At 47.6% G+C, this 13883-nt stretch overlaps 1 protein-coding gene across 4 annotated transcripts in view; it reads right to left on the bottom strand.

Annotated features, from left to right (window-relative positions):
- MICAL3 (microtubule associated monooxygenase, calponin and LIM domain containing 3) overlaps window positions 1-5030 on the bottom strand; it is a 232361-nt gene extending 227331 nt beyond the window's left edge. For all 4 annotated transcript variants that reach the window (XM_077950755.1, XM_077950775.1, XM_077950777.1 and 1 more), the window contains exon 1: window positions 4777-5030. The gene's annotated coding sequence lies outside the window, so the exon portion shown is untranslated. The remainder of the gene's footprint in view (window positions 1-4776) is intronic.
- Window positions 5031-13883: the final 8853 nt, after the last annotated feature.

Below are 13883 nucleotides of genomic sequence, written 5' to 3'. Positions count from 1 at the left end.
GTGGCTCACGCCTGTAATCCCAGCACTTTGGGAGGCTGAGGCAGGCAGATCACCTGAGGTCAGGAGTTCAAGACCAGACTGGCCAACATGGCGAAACCCTGTCTCTACTAAAAATACAAAAATTAGCTGGGCAAGGTGGCGTGTGCTTGTGATCCCAGCTACTCAGAAGGTTGAGGCAGGAGAATTGCTTGAGCCCGGGAGGCGGAGGTTGCAGTGAGCTGAGATTGCAGCACTGCACTCCAGCCTGGATGACAGAACAAGAGTCTGTCTCAAAAATTAAAAAAAAAAAAAAAGAGTGATCAGGGAAGCTTTGGCAGCTTTTTTGGAATTTTCTGCTGGAGAAAATGAGACTGCTGCTGATGTTTTTAAGAGAACAATTTTGGAGGCAGATAAAATTGACAGGGCAGCTTCCCAAGGAAAATCTTCGTGCTCAGTGATATGATTCTACTGCAAAACCTGAGGACACTGGGAAAATATTCCACCTGAAGAAACAAACTCCTGTCATCCTTTCAGATAAACTACGCTTCTTTTTCCTTCTCTTGACCTGAAAGATACATTTTGGGTCAGAGGTCCTCTCCTTTCAGATTATGTTAAACTCTGACTGTCCAAACGAGTGCACTTCCATTTTCAATTTTTAAGCAATCATATTTTCAATTTATACATGGTATTTCTTAATATTATGACCAAGAGTTTTATCAGCATTAATTTTTCAGTGTAGTTTGTTGTTTAAAATAATGTAATCATCAAAATGACATATATTGTCACACTACTATTAACCAGGCTTCAATATATCAGTGTTTATTTTATTGTGTTAAATGTATACTTTTAAATAAAACAGCTATAAACCTTTAAAAAGTACAAAATAAATAAATAGGCCGGGTGCGGTGGCTCATACCTGTAATCCCAGCACTTTGGGAGGCTGAGGAGGGCGGATCACTTGAGGCAGGAGTTCGACACCAGCCTGGCAAACATGGTGAAACCCCATCTCTACTAAAAATACAAAAATTAGCCAGGTGTGGTGTTGGGCACCTGTGGTCCCAGCTACTCGAGAGGCACAATAATCACTTGAACCTGGGAAGCAGAGGCTGCAGTGAGCCGAGATCTGGTCTCTGAACTCCAGCCTGGGAGACAAGGTGAGACTCTGTCTCAAATAAAAATAAATTAAATTAAATGAGATGGCCCACCAAGTTGATTTCATGACTCACTGATGAGTCACAATCCACAGTTTGAAAAAGTGTGAAAAGGGAATTTATTAAAGCCACACAATGTCTCCAGTAGTCCCACTCTGAGTTTAGGTAGCGCCCTACAGATGAACTGATTTACATGGGTTAAGCTGGATCAACTGGACCTTTTCCCCCAGTAGCCTGTGCAGTAAATTGCCCTTTTCAGAGAATAGATATTGGTGGTCGTGGCAGGGAGGGGTAATAGAAATGAGACATGGTTTTGCTATTCCTGGATTAGCCATCTACTGGGCTGGCAGCCCTCACATGGCTGGCCTGCCCTGTCTCGTGAGATGGATCAGCCCTGAGGTGACCTGTCAGGAAAGGACATTTGGGCTGGAAGTAGCAGAAGCCTCTGTGAGCCATCCTTCACGCAGAATTAGTCAGTGGCAGCTCCGGTAAAGCGAAAGATTGAAGCATGCCCATCGCCCAGCTCAGCCAGGTGAGTACTAGGGAAACCTGTGGGAGGCCCAGGTGAAATGAAGGCATTGTCTCAGGAGGTCAGATTGACTCCAGGAAGGAACAAAATGATGTGTGAATGGCTATGCACAGACTAGAAAAGCAAAGACTAAAGGGAAGGATGGAAGTTGTTCTAACTGTTTGGGGTTGCTTGGAGGGAGTGGGGCACGGGAGAGGGAGGGAATGTAGTCAATGCATGGGAACGCAGAGAGGAGTATGCAAAGACGAGCAATCTGGTAGGCCACGTGGGAGACTGTGGCCATTCTATGGTAGGGACACCCTTCCCGGCCACTCCCTCAGTGGCCCTGGCACATCAAGCTTTGTCGTCCACATCGGGTGGGTTGTATATGCTTTAAACAACATCTTAATCCTCTCATGCCCAAGGGTTTCAGAAGATATGGTACCATCATTTATACCTATCTTCCAGAAGATCTTAACCCTTTCTCTACTTAACCAAAATGAAAGCGAGGGCATTGGGAAGCTGTGCCTGGTGAAGCTCCGACACCGGGTGGGTAGATCACATTTTCTAGTGTATGTAAAATTTTAACATTTCAGGCCCCGAGTTTTAAGGCCTTACCTAATTTCTTTGAGCCCCTTAGTCACTGTGAACTCGCTGTGTAGTGTAGTGTCTGCGTCCGCCTGCCTTGGTGTTTATGAGCATTCACGGTAACTTTAGAAGGCAAGGGTTACAGGAAACTTTTTGCCCCCGACCCCCAGTCTGCAACAGTACCTGTGGGGAAGATCTTACCCCGGGGCTCCAATTTTCAGGGAGAGGAAGTGTCTAGGATTTCCCATATAGGCTTAGGAGGGACTCGCCATTTGGAAGGATTTTAGGCCTAAGAAGAATAACACTTTATAATTTCTAGGTGATCTTATTTGTTGCCTCTTCTCTCTCTAGAGTGACTACCGCATTCCTAACCCCTCTTTTTTTTTTTTTTTTTTTTTTTCCTTTTGAGACAGAGTCTTACTCTACCACCCAGGCTGGAGTGCAGTGGTGTGATCTTGGCTCACTGCAACCTCCGCCTCCCTGGCTCAAGCTATTCTCTTTTTTCTTTTTTTCTTTTTTTTTTTTTTTTTGAGACGGAGTCTTGCTCTGTCGCCCAGGCTGGGGTGCAGTGGCCGGATCTCAGCTCACTGCAAGCTCCGCCTCCCGCGTTTACGCCATTCTCCTGCCTCAGCCTCCCGAGTAGCTGGGATTACAGGCGTCCGCCACCTCGCCCGGCTAGTTTTTTGTATTTTTTAGTAGAGACGGGGTTTCACCGTGTTAGCCAGGATGGTCTCGATCTCCTGACCTCGTGATCCGCCTGTCTCGGCCTCCCAAAGTGCTGGGATTACAGGCTTGAGCCACCGTGCCCGGCCGGCTCAAGCTATTCTCATGCCTCAGCCTCCCAGGTAGCTGGGACTACAGGCATGTGCCACCACACCTGGCTAATTTTTGTATTTTTAGTAGAGACTGAGTTTCACTCTGTTGGCCAGGCTGGTCTCCAACTCCTGGCCCCAAGTAATCTGCCTACCTCAGGCTCCCAAAGTGCTGGGATTACCACGCCTGGCCCCCTCTTCTAAGTGTCCATTCTCCTTGTAGTGGGTGGATGGTGGGGGGACATACACATGTGACTCTGGTTAGTACCTAGGCAGCCATGAAGTCCACAAATGTACAGGGGGCCACAGCTTTCACGCTACAGACTTGCAAAGGTATGCATCTGCTTTCCCTTGCCCTGGAATATAGATCAGAACACTTCATTTAGTGAAGGGACTTATTCTGAGAGTGATGATCCCTCCCTCGTTTGAGACATTGCCTTCATCCTGAGCTTCTTGGAGCAGCCCAAGGCCCTGCCAGCTCTCTTTGCCTGCAGCTTGTAGGCATTTATGACAGTTGCATACCCTGCCCTCCAACAGCAGCCTGAGAGACTAAACTATTACCAAGTTAACCTGGAAAAATGTCACCCTGATTGATTAGAATGGTGGGTGGCCACCTTAGCTCATTAGAAACACCTGGGAAATTTAAAAAAAAAAAAAAAATCCAGTATGCACTCCAAATTTTCCCCCCACCACTCCTCCCCACAAAAAGAAAATTTAAAAAATCCCAGTGTTTGGGCCATATCCCAGACCAATTAAGTCAGAATCCCCGGGGATGGGACTCAGGCAGCAGGATTTTTAAAAATCTCCGCAGCAGCCAGGTCGGAGAGCTAATGAATAGCACCAGCGTTTCAGCCTACAGCTTGTCTTGGTTTCACCCTTTTTTCATTTCTTTACAACAATGAAAATTCTAAACAGTTGATCACAGTGCCAGGCCAATAAGAAAGCATTTTAGGGAGGAGAGAGGAGGGAAGGGGTTGGCAGGCACGGAGAGGACTTGACACACAGAAAGCATTTGCCATGGAGTCATAACCATTTGATTCTAAGACACATGCCGCCTCCAGAAGTCATGCGGCCCCTCCCTCTGCTTCCAGTAGGGAATGAACTTGGCGGTCCTTTTGTTGCACACGCCCGGGAGCTGCGCCGGCGCAGCGCGCCCTGCAGCCTGGGAGCGCAAGCGGGTGCGCCACTGGTCCTCGGTCACCACTGCGCGCCGCGGGCTGGCGCAGGGCCCCTCTGCCGGAGGGAAACCGGCGTCCCCCCGCGCGAAGCAGCCGCTGCTCCTAAAGAGTTCATGGGCTCACCGCGCTGAGCTCGCCAGGCGGACCCGGCTTCGCCAGGGGCCTGCTGGCTGTCCTGACACACCTGGCCTACCTCGGGGGTGCCTGGGGGGACGCCCTTCCTTTGACTGCGGGATAGGAGCACAATGAAAATGGGGCGGACGTGGCTGGGAGACAGCTCTGCTCTCCGGCAGGCTCTGGGGAGTGTGTGGTACGTGGTATCCGCACTGGTGGGTGTCGTGCGGTGATCGAGACATGGAGACAGGGTGTCGTTCGCACTAGGGGAGAGAGGACAGCATTTAGAGGGAAACGAAATGGATCCGAGAAACCCAAAGATGTCACAAAGGAAACGCTTCCCCGTCATAAGCAATCTAAATAAGTGATTCTTAAAGGCATCCATCAAAACGCATAACCTTGTCATTTAGATTCGCTCGCCCACAGGGGGACTGGAGGGTACTCACCGACTAGGGCTTCACAGCCGCATCACCGCCAGCGGTGGGCGCCTGCCTCGGCAGGGGCAGGGTGGGTGTCCGCAGGACACAGGTGCCGCCGTGGCTGCTCGCACAACCCCTGCAGCTGCGATCCCGCCCAGTTAGCCTCGGGGGCTGCACAGCCCAGCCCACTCGCCCAGGGCCAGGGGGTTCTCAAGCCGCGCGGCGAGGACGCAAGGCTGCCCCGGGCGCCTGCCTACGCGGGCGCTCGGCGCCGGGACTCTGCCGGGGCTGCAGGAGCGCGCGCTGCTAGCTGGGCGGGCTGCTGCTCCGCGTGAGCGCCATGGCAACGCGAGCTGGCGCCCCCAAGAGGCCGCAGAGCTGCGGCGTGGGACGCTCGGGTGAGGCTCAAGCCAAAACCAAAAGCGAACCTTTTCTCTTCCTCCCCATCTTTTCATTTTCTACCCCTCTCCGACCCCTTCTCTCGACACACGTTGCTAGCACCTCTAAGGGTGGAAATTCCAGCACTCTCCTGAGGCCACTTCCCCAGCGAATTCTGCTAACTACACAGCCAGTGTTCGCTGGGCTCACAATCGAACACATACCTCCTTGCAGTGGCTTCGGCACCCAGGTCTCCGGAAGCCAGAGGAGGAACTAAGTGTAGGATACTGAGCAAGTCGCGTAACCTCTGAAGAGTCGTGAAATTTCAACGGTATAAAGGATACGACGTTGTCTTATCGATTGAAAAATGCTATAAAATGAAGTTCTTACTATTACTATGATGCTGACCCTGGAGATAAGCTCAGAGCCCTGGGGGAGAGCTACAGTTGCAAGCGCTCCAATGATCAGGTCGCGCACCCGCTCCCCACCGGAGAAAACCTCTTGCTGCTGGAGCCCGGTCAGCCTCTTCCACACTTCCAGCCAGGCCCGGCATTGCCACAGCCGGTGGAGCTGGACAGAAATCTACCAGGCACTAAAATAAGTTAGATGGAAGACGGAATGGATTTGACCACATTCCTATCAGCATCTGCTCATTATAATTGCAACATTATAATCAGAGCAGAAAGAAACCCAGAGATTATTTTGTCTTCAAGGATCATTGACCTCAGTATATCTCCATCTGAAGCTGTGTTGTCCAAAGCAGATTGACTCCGGCCGCCGGCTCAGAAGAGGGCCGACTCTGGGCTGGTGACTCCTTGGGAGGGACTCTCGCTGGTCCCAGGTGGTATTTCCTTCGCCGTGTTCCTCATTCGTGTTCCCCTCATGTCCATCATGTGAGGAGGGGAACTGACAAGGCCAGGGTGCTGGCTCAGACGCAATCTCGGCTCATCCTCTGGAGCCCCACTTCATCACTCAGCCAGTGTGTCCACTAATGTCTCCCCGCCTACAAACCTGCACGTGTTCTGCCCCAGTAATAGAATAAGGGAACACATTTTTACTGAGCTCTGACAATGTGCCTGGGCTTTTCAGGAGCTATTTCATTTAATTTTTAATGTAAAACATTGTTTTACATATTAAGAACCTAAAAGCACAGAGAGTAAGTGACTTGCTTGTGCAAGGTTATACAGTTAAGTAAGTGGTAAAGCTGCAATTCCCAGTTTTGTTTGATGCCACAGCTGAAGATGCAAGGCCCTCTGGGCATGGCCTGGGTGGATATTAGGGAAAAATGTCCTAGAAGTTCCAGAATCTCTAATAATTTCTCCTACCTCTCATTTTATTTTATTTTTGACCCTGGAGATTTTTTTTTTTTTTGAGTTCAGAGTCTTGCTCTATTGTCCAGGCTGGAGTGCACTGGTGCAATTTCAGCTCACTGCAACCTCTGCCTCCCAAGTTCAAGCAATTCTCCTGCCTCAGCCTCCTGCATAGCTGGGACTACAGGCATGCACCACCATGCCCAGCTAATTTTTGTGGAGATGGGGTTTTGCCACATGGCCCAGGCTGGTCTCAAACTCTTGAGCTCAAGCAATCTGCCCTCATCAACCTCCCAAACTGCTGGGATAACAGGCATGAGCCACCGCACTCCGCCAAAATGTTTACTTTAGAAAAACTGAAAAATATAGAAACATAAAGGAATAAAAGCATCCATAATCTTATCACCTAGAGAAAGCCATGTGTAATATTCGTATTTCTTTCCAGTCTTTTTTCTAGCTTTCTAGCTTTAAACTAAGTTGAGATAAAACCACACACACACACACACACACACACACACACACTTGCATCCTGCTTTTTGTTAAAAATAACTTTGTGGGAAATTCCTCCTCCTTTGAGGACTTTTAAAAAACATTAGTTTAAATGTCATACAATATTTTTATCATATGAGTATCTCATAATTTCCCTTTTATTGAATATTTCCAATTTTTATTAATTGTAAATATGGCAATAAAATTTTTTCTTCATAAATCTTGCCCGTGTGTGAATAATTTCCTTCCAGTTGGGTCCCACAAGTGGAATATTTGGTCCAAGGGTAATAACATTTTAAAGACACTCCAATCCTCTCCAATGGGGATTTCCAACTCACTGAGCCCCGCTCCCCACAGGACCTGCACGGTCCCACTCCACTGCCCTCCACACATCTGTTGTGCCCTCACCTGGCATATGGCATTTAAATTATTTAGCTCACAAATCCTTTGGGAAACTAGGGTTAGTTCTTTGTAGCTTTTTGGTTGATTATTTTGATTTACTCAGAAAAACACAGTATCTCCTTTACTATTTTAAAATCCTCTATAAGTAAGAATAGGGAGAGAAAAGAAGAGAAAGGGGTGAGATTTCCAAGGCCCTGGGTTAAGCCAGGGATGCTGGAGCTTGGAGCTCACTTCATAGTGACCCTTCTGATGGCCTCAGCCCCAGCCCTGCTATAGAAAAGCTGCCCGGTCCCTCCGATCCTCACGTTTTTATCTGCTGATGGGCTTACTGCTGATGGATGATTGGATACATTTAAAAACGTTGTCAGAGAGTGTTGGGCTCGGATGGGTGGAGTAGGGGAGACCCCTCAGGAAAAGCAACTAGAGTAATAGATGGGTCAAAGGTCAGCAATAAGGCTGTGTGATCTCATCCTCCAAGATGAAATGAGGCCTAATGCTGCTGTCTTCTTCCTTGAGAGAAGACAGCAAAGAGGGAGGGCTCAGGGCAGAAGGTGGGGGCGGGGGGCGCAACATCAACTCTAGAATCCCTTTTTGTTTGTTTGTTTTGAGACGGACTATTGTAAAATAGTCAAAAGGACTAGATTCCCTCCCACCACACTTAACTTTCTCAGTGGGGAAAAAAACAAATGCTGAAAAAGTTTAAAGCGATTCCAGGCCAGGCGCAGTGGCTCACACCTGTAATCCCAGCACTTTGGGAGGCCGAGGCGGGCGGATCACGAAGTCAAGAGATCGAGACCATTCTAGCCAACACGGTGAAACTCCGTCTCTACTAAAAATACAAAAATTAGCCAGGTGTGGTGGTGCGCGCCTGTAGTCCCAGCTACCCGGGAGGCTGAGGCAGGAGAACTGCTTGAACCTGGGAGGCTGAGGCTGCAGTGAGCTGAGATCACACCACTGCGCCCCAGCTTGGGTGACACAGCGAGACTCTGTCTAAAAAAAAAAAAAGACTAATATTTCATCATCAAGTAGTTTTAGATAACAAACTGAATTTAGGAACGAATGTATTGCAATTAAATTGACAAAATACCTGTAAATTTTACAGCTTTTCTCCCCCACAGACTAGCACTATGCAAAAATTGAATGTTTAATTATGAATGAAGGTATCTACCATGTTGTTCTCAGAGTTTAATTACCTGAAGACAATGTCTGAGGTTTAAAGTTGAAATACGTATATTTGAACACAGAACATTTATTTGACCACTTTATGCCATGAGTGAAAGGGGTCAGTCCATGCTTTTTTCCCCTTCCCTGTCTTTTACCAGCTGGCCATTTTATTTGCGTAAGGTATACTGAAATTCCTAGGGACCTACGAGGTCATTCTCTGCTCCATTGCTTTCCTCAGATGAGGAAACTGAGCTCTACAGAGGTTAACTGACTAGTTCAAGGTCACTCTGCATCTCATTAGTAATCTTGAAGTCTGAAGGCAGGCTGCCTACACTTGCAAGTGACAGAATAGACAGCTAATCAAAAATAGATGAAAATTTAGTTATAATCTATAGTTGATAGGATAAACATTAAGAATGAGCCTGTTGGCCGGGCGTGGTGGCTCAAGCCTGTAATCCCAGCACTTTGGGAGGCCGAGACGGCCGGATCACAAGGTCGGGAGATCGAGACCATCCTGGCTAACCCGGTGAAACCCCGTCTCTACTAAAAATACAAAAAAACTAGCCGGGCGAGGTGGCAGGCGCCTGTAGTCCCAGCTACTCAGGAGGCTGAGGCAGGAGAATGGCGTGAACCCGGGAGGCGGAGCTTGCAGTGAGCTGAGATCCGGCCACTGCACTCCAGCCTGGGCGACAGAGCGAGACTCCATCTCAAAAAAAAAAAAAAAAAAAGAATGAGCCTGTAATCCCAGCTACTCCGGAGGCTGAGGCAGAAGGATCCCTTAAGATTAGGAGTTTGATCAGCCTGAGCAACATAGCGAGAACCTGTTACATTTTTTTTTTTTAAGAGTCAGGGTCTCATTCTGTCATCCAGGCTGGAGTGGAGTGCAGTGGTGCAATTATAGCTCAAAGGATCCTTTCATCTCAGCCTCCTGAGTAGCTAGAATTACAGGTGTGCACTAGGACTCCCAGCTCGAGACCCTGTCTCTATGGAAAAAAAAAATAGAAATTAGCCAGCTGTGGTGGTGCACAAGAGTGGATCCCTTAAGCCTAGGAGTTTGAGGCTACATTGAGCTATGACTGCATCACTGCACTCCAGCCTGGGCAATGGAGTGAGAGCCTGTCTCTAAAAGAGAAAGAAAGGTCTTCCTGGACTTTTTGCTAGACTAAAACCAATAAGTTCAGATTTAACATGAATAAATATAATGGCCTGCACTTTTGGTTGAAAATATCTATTGCAAAGTAGAGGCCTGACTTGTGCATGTGAAACAGAAGATAGGGGAGTTAAGTCAACCAACAGGTTCAGTAAGAGCCCCACGTGGGAAGCGGCTGGTGAAAGAGCTAATGCAACCTCAGAGCTCTATTAGTAGACAGAGAGTAACCTGATGTTTCAGGGAGCAACTGGCCCAGGAATCTTGGTGTTGGCCAGGTCATATTTGTACCACTCTGTGGCACAAGGTTCCAAGAGGGACCTTGATAAACTAGAGTTCATCCACCAGAGGAGGAGGCTGCAGGCCTTGGGCACTGCTCAGCAAGATGAGGGGCCACTGCAGTTGAGCATGTCTAGCCTGGAGTTTTCTGAAGGACATGATTACTGACTTTATGTATGGGAATGGCTGCCAATGAAGAAGAGGTAGATGGCTTGTTCTATGTCACTCCACAGGGCAGAAGGAGGATCATTAGGGACGAGGATGAATGGGAGATGGATTTCTGTTCAAATAATTTTCCAACATTGCTGACTCACCACAGAATGGTCTGGAAGTGTTCTCAGGGAAATGCTGGGATCCAAGCATCTGAGAGCTTACAGGAGGATACCTACTTTGGGGCAGAAGTTGACTCCATGACTTCCAAGTTCCCTTTAACTCAAAGATTCTGTGATTCTTCATGGATTCTCTCTTTCTTTTTCTTTCTTTCTTTCTTTCTTCCTTCCTTCCTTCCTTCCTTCCTTTTTCTCTTTCTTTCCTTCCTTCCTTCCTTTCTCTCTTTCTTTCTTTCTCTTATTTCTTCTTTGTTTCTTCTTTCTTTCTCCTTTCTTCTTCCTTCCTTCCTTCCCTTCCTTCCTTCCTTCCTTCCTTCCTTCCTTCCTTCCTTCCTTCCTTCCTTTTCTTTCTTTCTTTTCACAAAGTCTCACTCTGTTGCCCAGGCTGGAGTGCAGTGGTCTAATCACAGCTCACTGCGGCCTAGAGCTCTCACCTCAGCTCCCTGGGCAGCTGGGACTACAGGCACATGACGCCACACCTGGCTAATTTGTGTGTGTGTGTATATTTTGTAGAGACAGGGTCTCACAATATTCCTCAGGCTGCTCTCAAACTCCTGGGCTCAATTAAACCACCCACCTTGGCCTCCCAAAGTGCTGGGATTCCAGGCATGAGCCACCATGCCCAGTCAGGTTATTTTTCTGGTACTGCTATTTCATGCCCGGTAGATAATGTTTTAGTGCTTTTGACCTTCTGATTCCCAAAACAATTCTAATGATTTGTCATTAGAATATGTATCTTAAAAAAACCAATAAAACTCTTAATAAAAAATTGAATCCCGGCCAGGCGCAGTGGCTCACACCTGTAATCCCAGCACTTTGTGAGACCAAGGCGGATGGACCACTTGAGCCCAGGAGTTCAAGACCAATCTGGCAACATGGCAAAACCCCGGTTCTGCCAAAAATTAGCCAGTCTCATAACCAGATCTCAAAAATAAATAAATAATTGAATCCAGAAGGACCTCTGAGGAAAAGTGAGTTGCTTCAGAATTTGGCCACTGAATTTAAATCTAAGCTTGCTCAAAGTCTGGGCAAAGAGAAAAATGTGTGAAGGTATAGATTCTTACTGTTCAAGAAGAAGATTACATTTTCATCTGTATTAGTATTGACCTTGTCTTGCCAAAGGGATTATAAGATCCTTAACAGCAGGAAACAAACCTTTTACTTCATTTTAACTTCTAGAATCATTAGACTATTTTATGCAGAGTAGGTGCTCAGTGTATCTTGAATAATTTGACTTTCTTAAAGATGAAATAGGAAAACATTTTTGCTTTATTTTTTTCCTGGAGTCTGATAGAAAGATTAATGGGAGATGGATTTCTTCCAGCCTGCTGAAGCTGGAAGTCACAGTTCTGAAACTACATTATATTGTTCCAATGAGGTAGCCTAAACTTGGCCTACAGAAAGCCCCAGGCTGCCATAATTGCATCTACTGGTACCTCTTCCTCTTTGCAGAACAGGTTTCTTTCTTAAATGCATTTGTGTTGCTTTCTTTTTTTTTTTTTTTTTTGGACAGAGTTTTGCTCTTGTAGCCTGGCTGGAGTGCAATGGCGCCATCTTGGCTCACTGCAACCTCTGCCTCCTGTGTTCAATTGATTCTCCTGCCTCAGCCTCTCAAGTAGCTGGAACTAGAGGTGGGCACCACCAGGCCCAGCTAATTTTTGTTTTTTTTTTTTTTGAGACGGAGTCTCGCTCTGTCGCCCAGGCTGCAGTGCAGTGACCGGATCTCAGCTCACTGCAAGCTCCGCCTCCCGGATTTATGCCATTCTCCTGCCTCAGCCTCCCGAGTAGCTGGGACTACAGGCGCCCGCCACCTCGCCCGGCTAGTTTTTTGTATTTTTTAGTAGAGACAGGGTTCACCGTGTGGGCCAGGATGGTCTCAATCTCCCGACCTCGTGATCCGCCCGTCTCGGCCTCCCAAAGTGCTGGGATTACAGGCTTGAGCCACCGCGCCCGGCCGCTAATTTTTGTATTTTTAGTAGAGACAGGGTTTTACCATGTTGGCCAGGCTGGTCTCAAACTCCTGACCTCAGGTGATCTGCCTGCCTCGGCCTCGCAAAGTGCTGGAATTACAGGCATGAGCCACTGCACCCAGCTGTGTTGCACATTATTGCCACTCTAGGACCCTGAATTTCCACTGCAGCTCTTCATTGCACCCAGTAGTAGCAATAACCAACATTAGTATTTTACTTAGAACATTAAGCACTGTTCTAGGTGATTTATATATATTTACTCATGTCATCCTACCAACTCCAGAGTTTATGCTCCTCCCCCACTACCCTCTCTGTGTCTCAGTAAGTTGTCTACCTTCAATGTGTAATTAAGTCACCAAGGGACCAAAATCTGAAGTGAATTCCATCTTCTTAGTAGCAAGACACCAGGTGGTAATGGGTTTCCTCTGCCTCTCCTCTTTCCATCACCCCCTCTGTTCCCTGGACACCAGCTAAAAACTACCCTGTTGTATTTCCTGCCCCCAGCCTGGCTTCCTGGACTTGGCCACCCTCCAGCTCTGCTACCAGGTCTGCTTGGCTCAGGGGTTTGGAATGAAAGACACAAGACTGAGCTCCTCTGAATGACTCATATCTGTTTGGAGTGGTTATAGCCTGTTTTTGTGCCACTTAGCAATTCATCCTCCCCAAACCCATCCCTTCTTCATTTTCCTAAAAATGCCAGATGGTATATGTTTATTTTTAAATCAGTGTGAATTTTGATACATTTAGCATTGAGAATGTATCAACAACACTTCCTGTCCCTTTACCCTACCCCAGGGATACTCAGAACTACCACCACAATATTGCAAAACCAGGGCGCCTGCGTTGCTGCTGGAGGGCATGGTGTTACAGAAATCACTGCTATCCTGCGAGCTGCAGGTAGATGCCCAATAGGAGTTTTCTGATGATGACATCTCACCTTGGGTGGAGACAGGGCTAGGACCAAACCCTCCCTATGGCTTTGTCCAGGCCGTAGAAGGGGGGCAGGTCTGTGCTTGGCATATCTTGCTGCCGTTTCTGTTAGACACAGCTAAGCCCAAGGGTAAGAAGAAGCAGAGGGTGTGCCCATGGGAACCTCATCCTCTTTTCTGTGGTTTCCACACAGCCAGGAGTCAGCCCCTTTCTTTCATTCTAACCAGCGGAGTCACTGGCACCAAACACATTGTCTCAGTGGCATAAATCCCATACCAGTGAGGGTTTTTTTTTTTTTACTGTAGGAGACCCCTTGGGGCTGAAGAATTGGGAGCGGCCCCTTGGCTTGAAGCCAAGTAAGTAAGTAACTGAGTAATTGAGTGAATGAGTAAGTGAGTGAGTGAGTAAGCCATTACTCCCATTAGTCTCCTCCACCTGGACATAATGAGTCCACACGCCTGCAAACAGCCAGTGCTCCTCCCTGGACTTAGCCCAATCTGCCGAGACAAAAGCCAGACAGAGGCCGTACTTAGGTCACACAGAGCATTTAGATCATTCACTTCTGATCTGGCCCTGGTACAGGATGGCGGGAAGAGCAAGGATAAGTGAACACCAGAGGTATTTCAAAAATGTCTTTAGATCTAGAAGAAGAAGGCCTGCGTTTCAGTTCCAGCAGTATCATTTAGTAATTGCACGACATCGAGCAAATTAGTAGACTTCTCCAAAGCACATATTT

This window comes from Macaca mulatta, chromosome 10, assembly GCF_049350105.2.
Source record: "Macaca mulatta isolate MMU2019108-1 chromosome 10, T2T-MMU8v2.0, whole genome shotgun sequence".
In the NCBI taxonomy this organism is placed as follows: Eukaryota; Metazoa; Chordata; class Mammalia; order Primates; family Cercopithecidae; genus Macaca; species Macaca mulatta.
The sequence above is the reverse complement of the archived record's forward strand: the minus strand, read 5'-3'. Positions and strand labels throughout refer to the sequence as shown.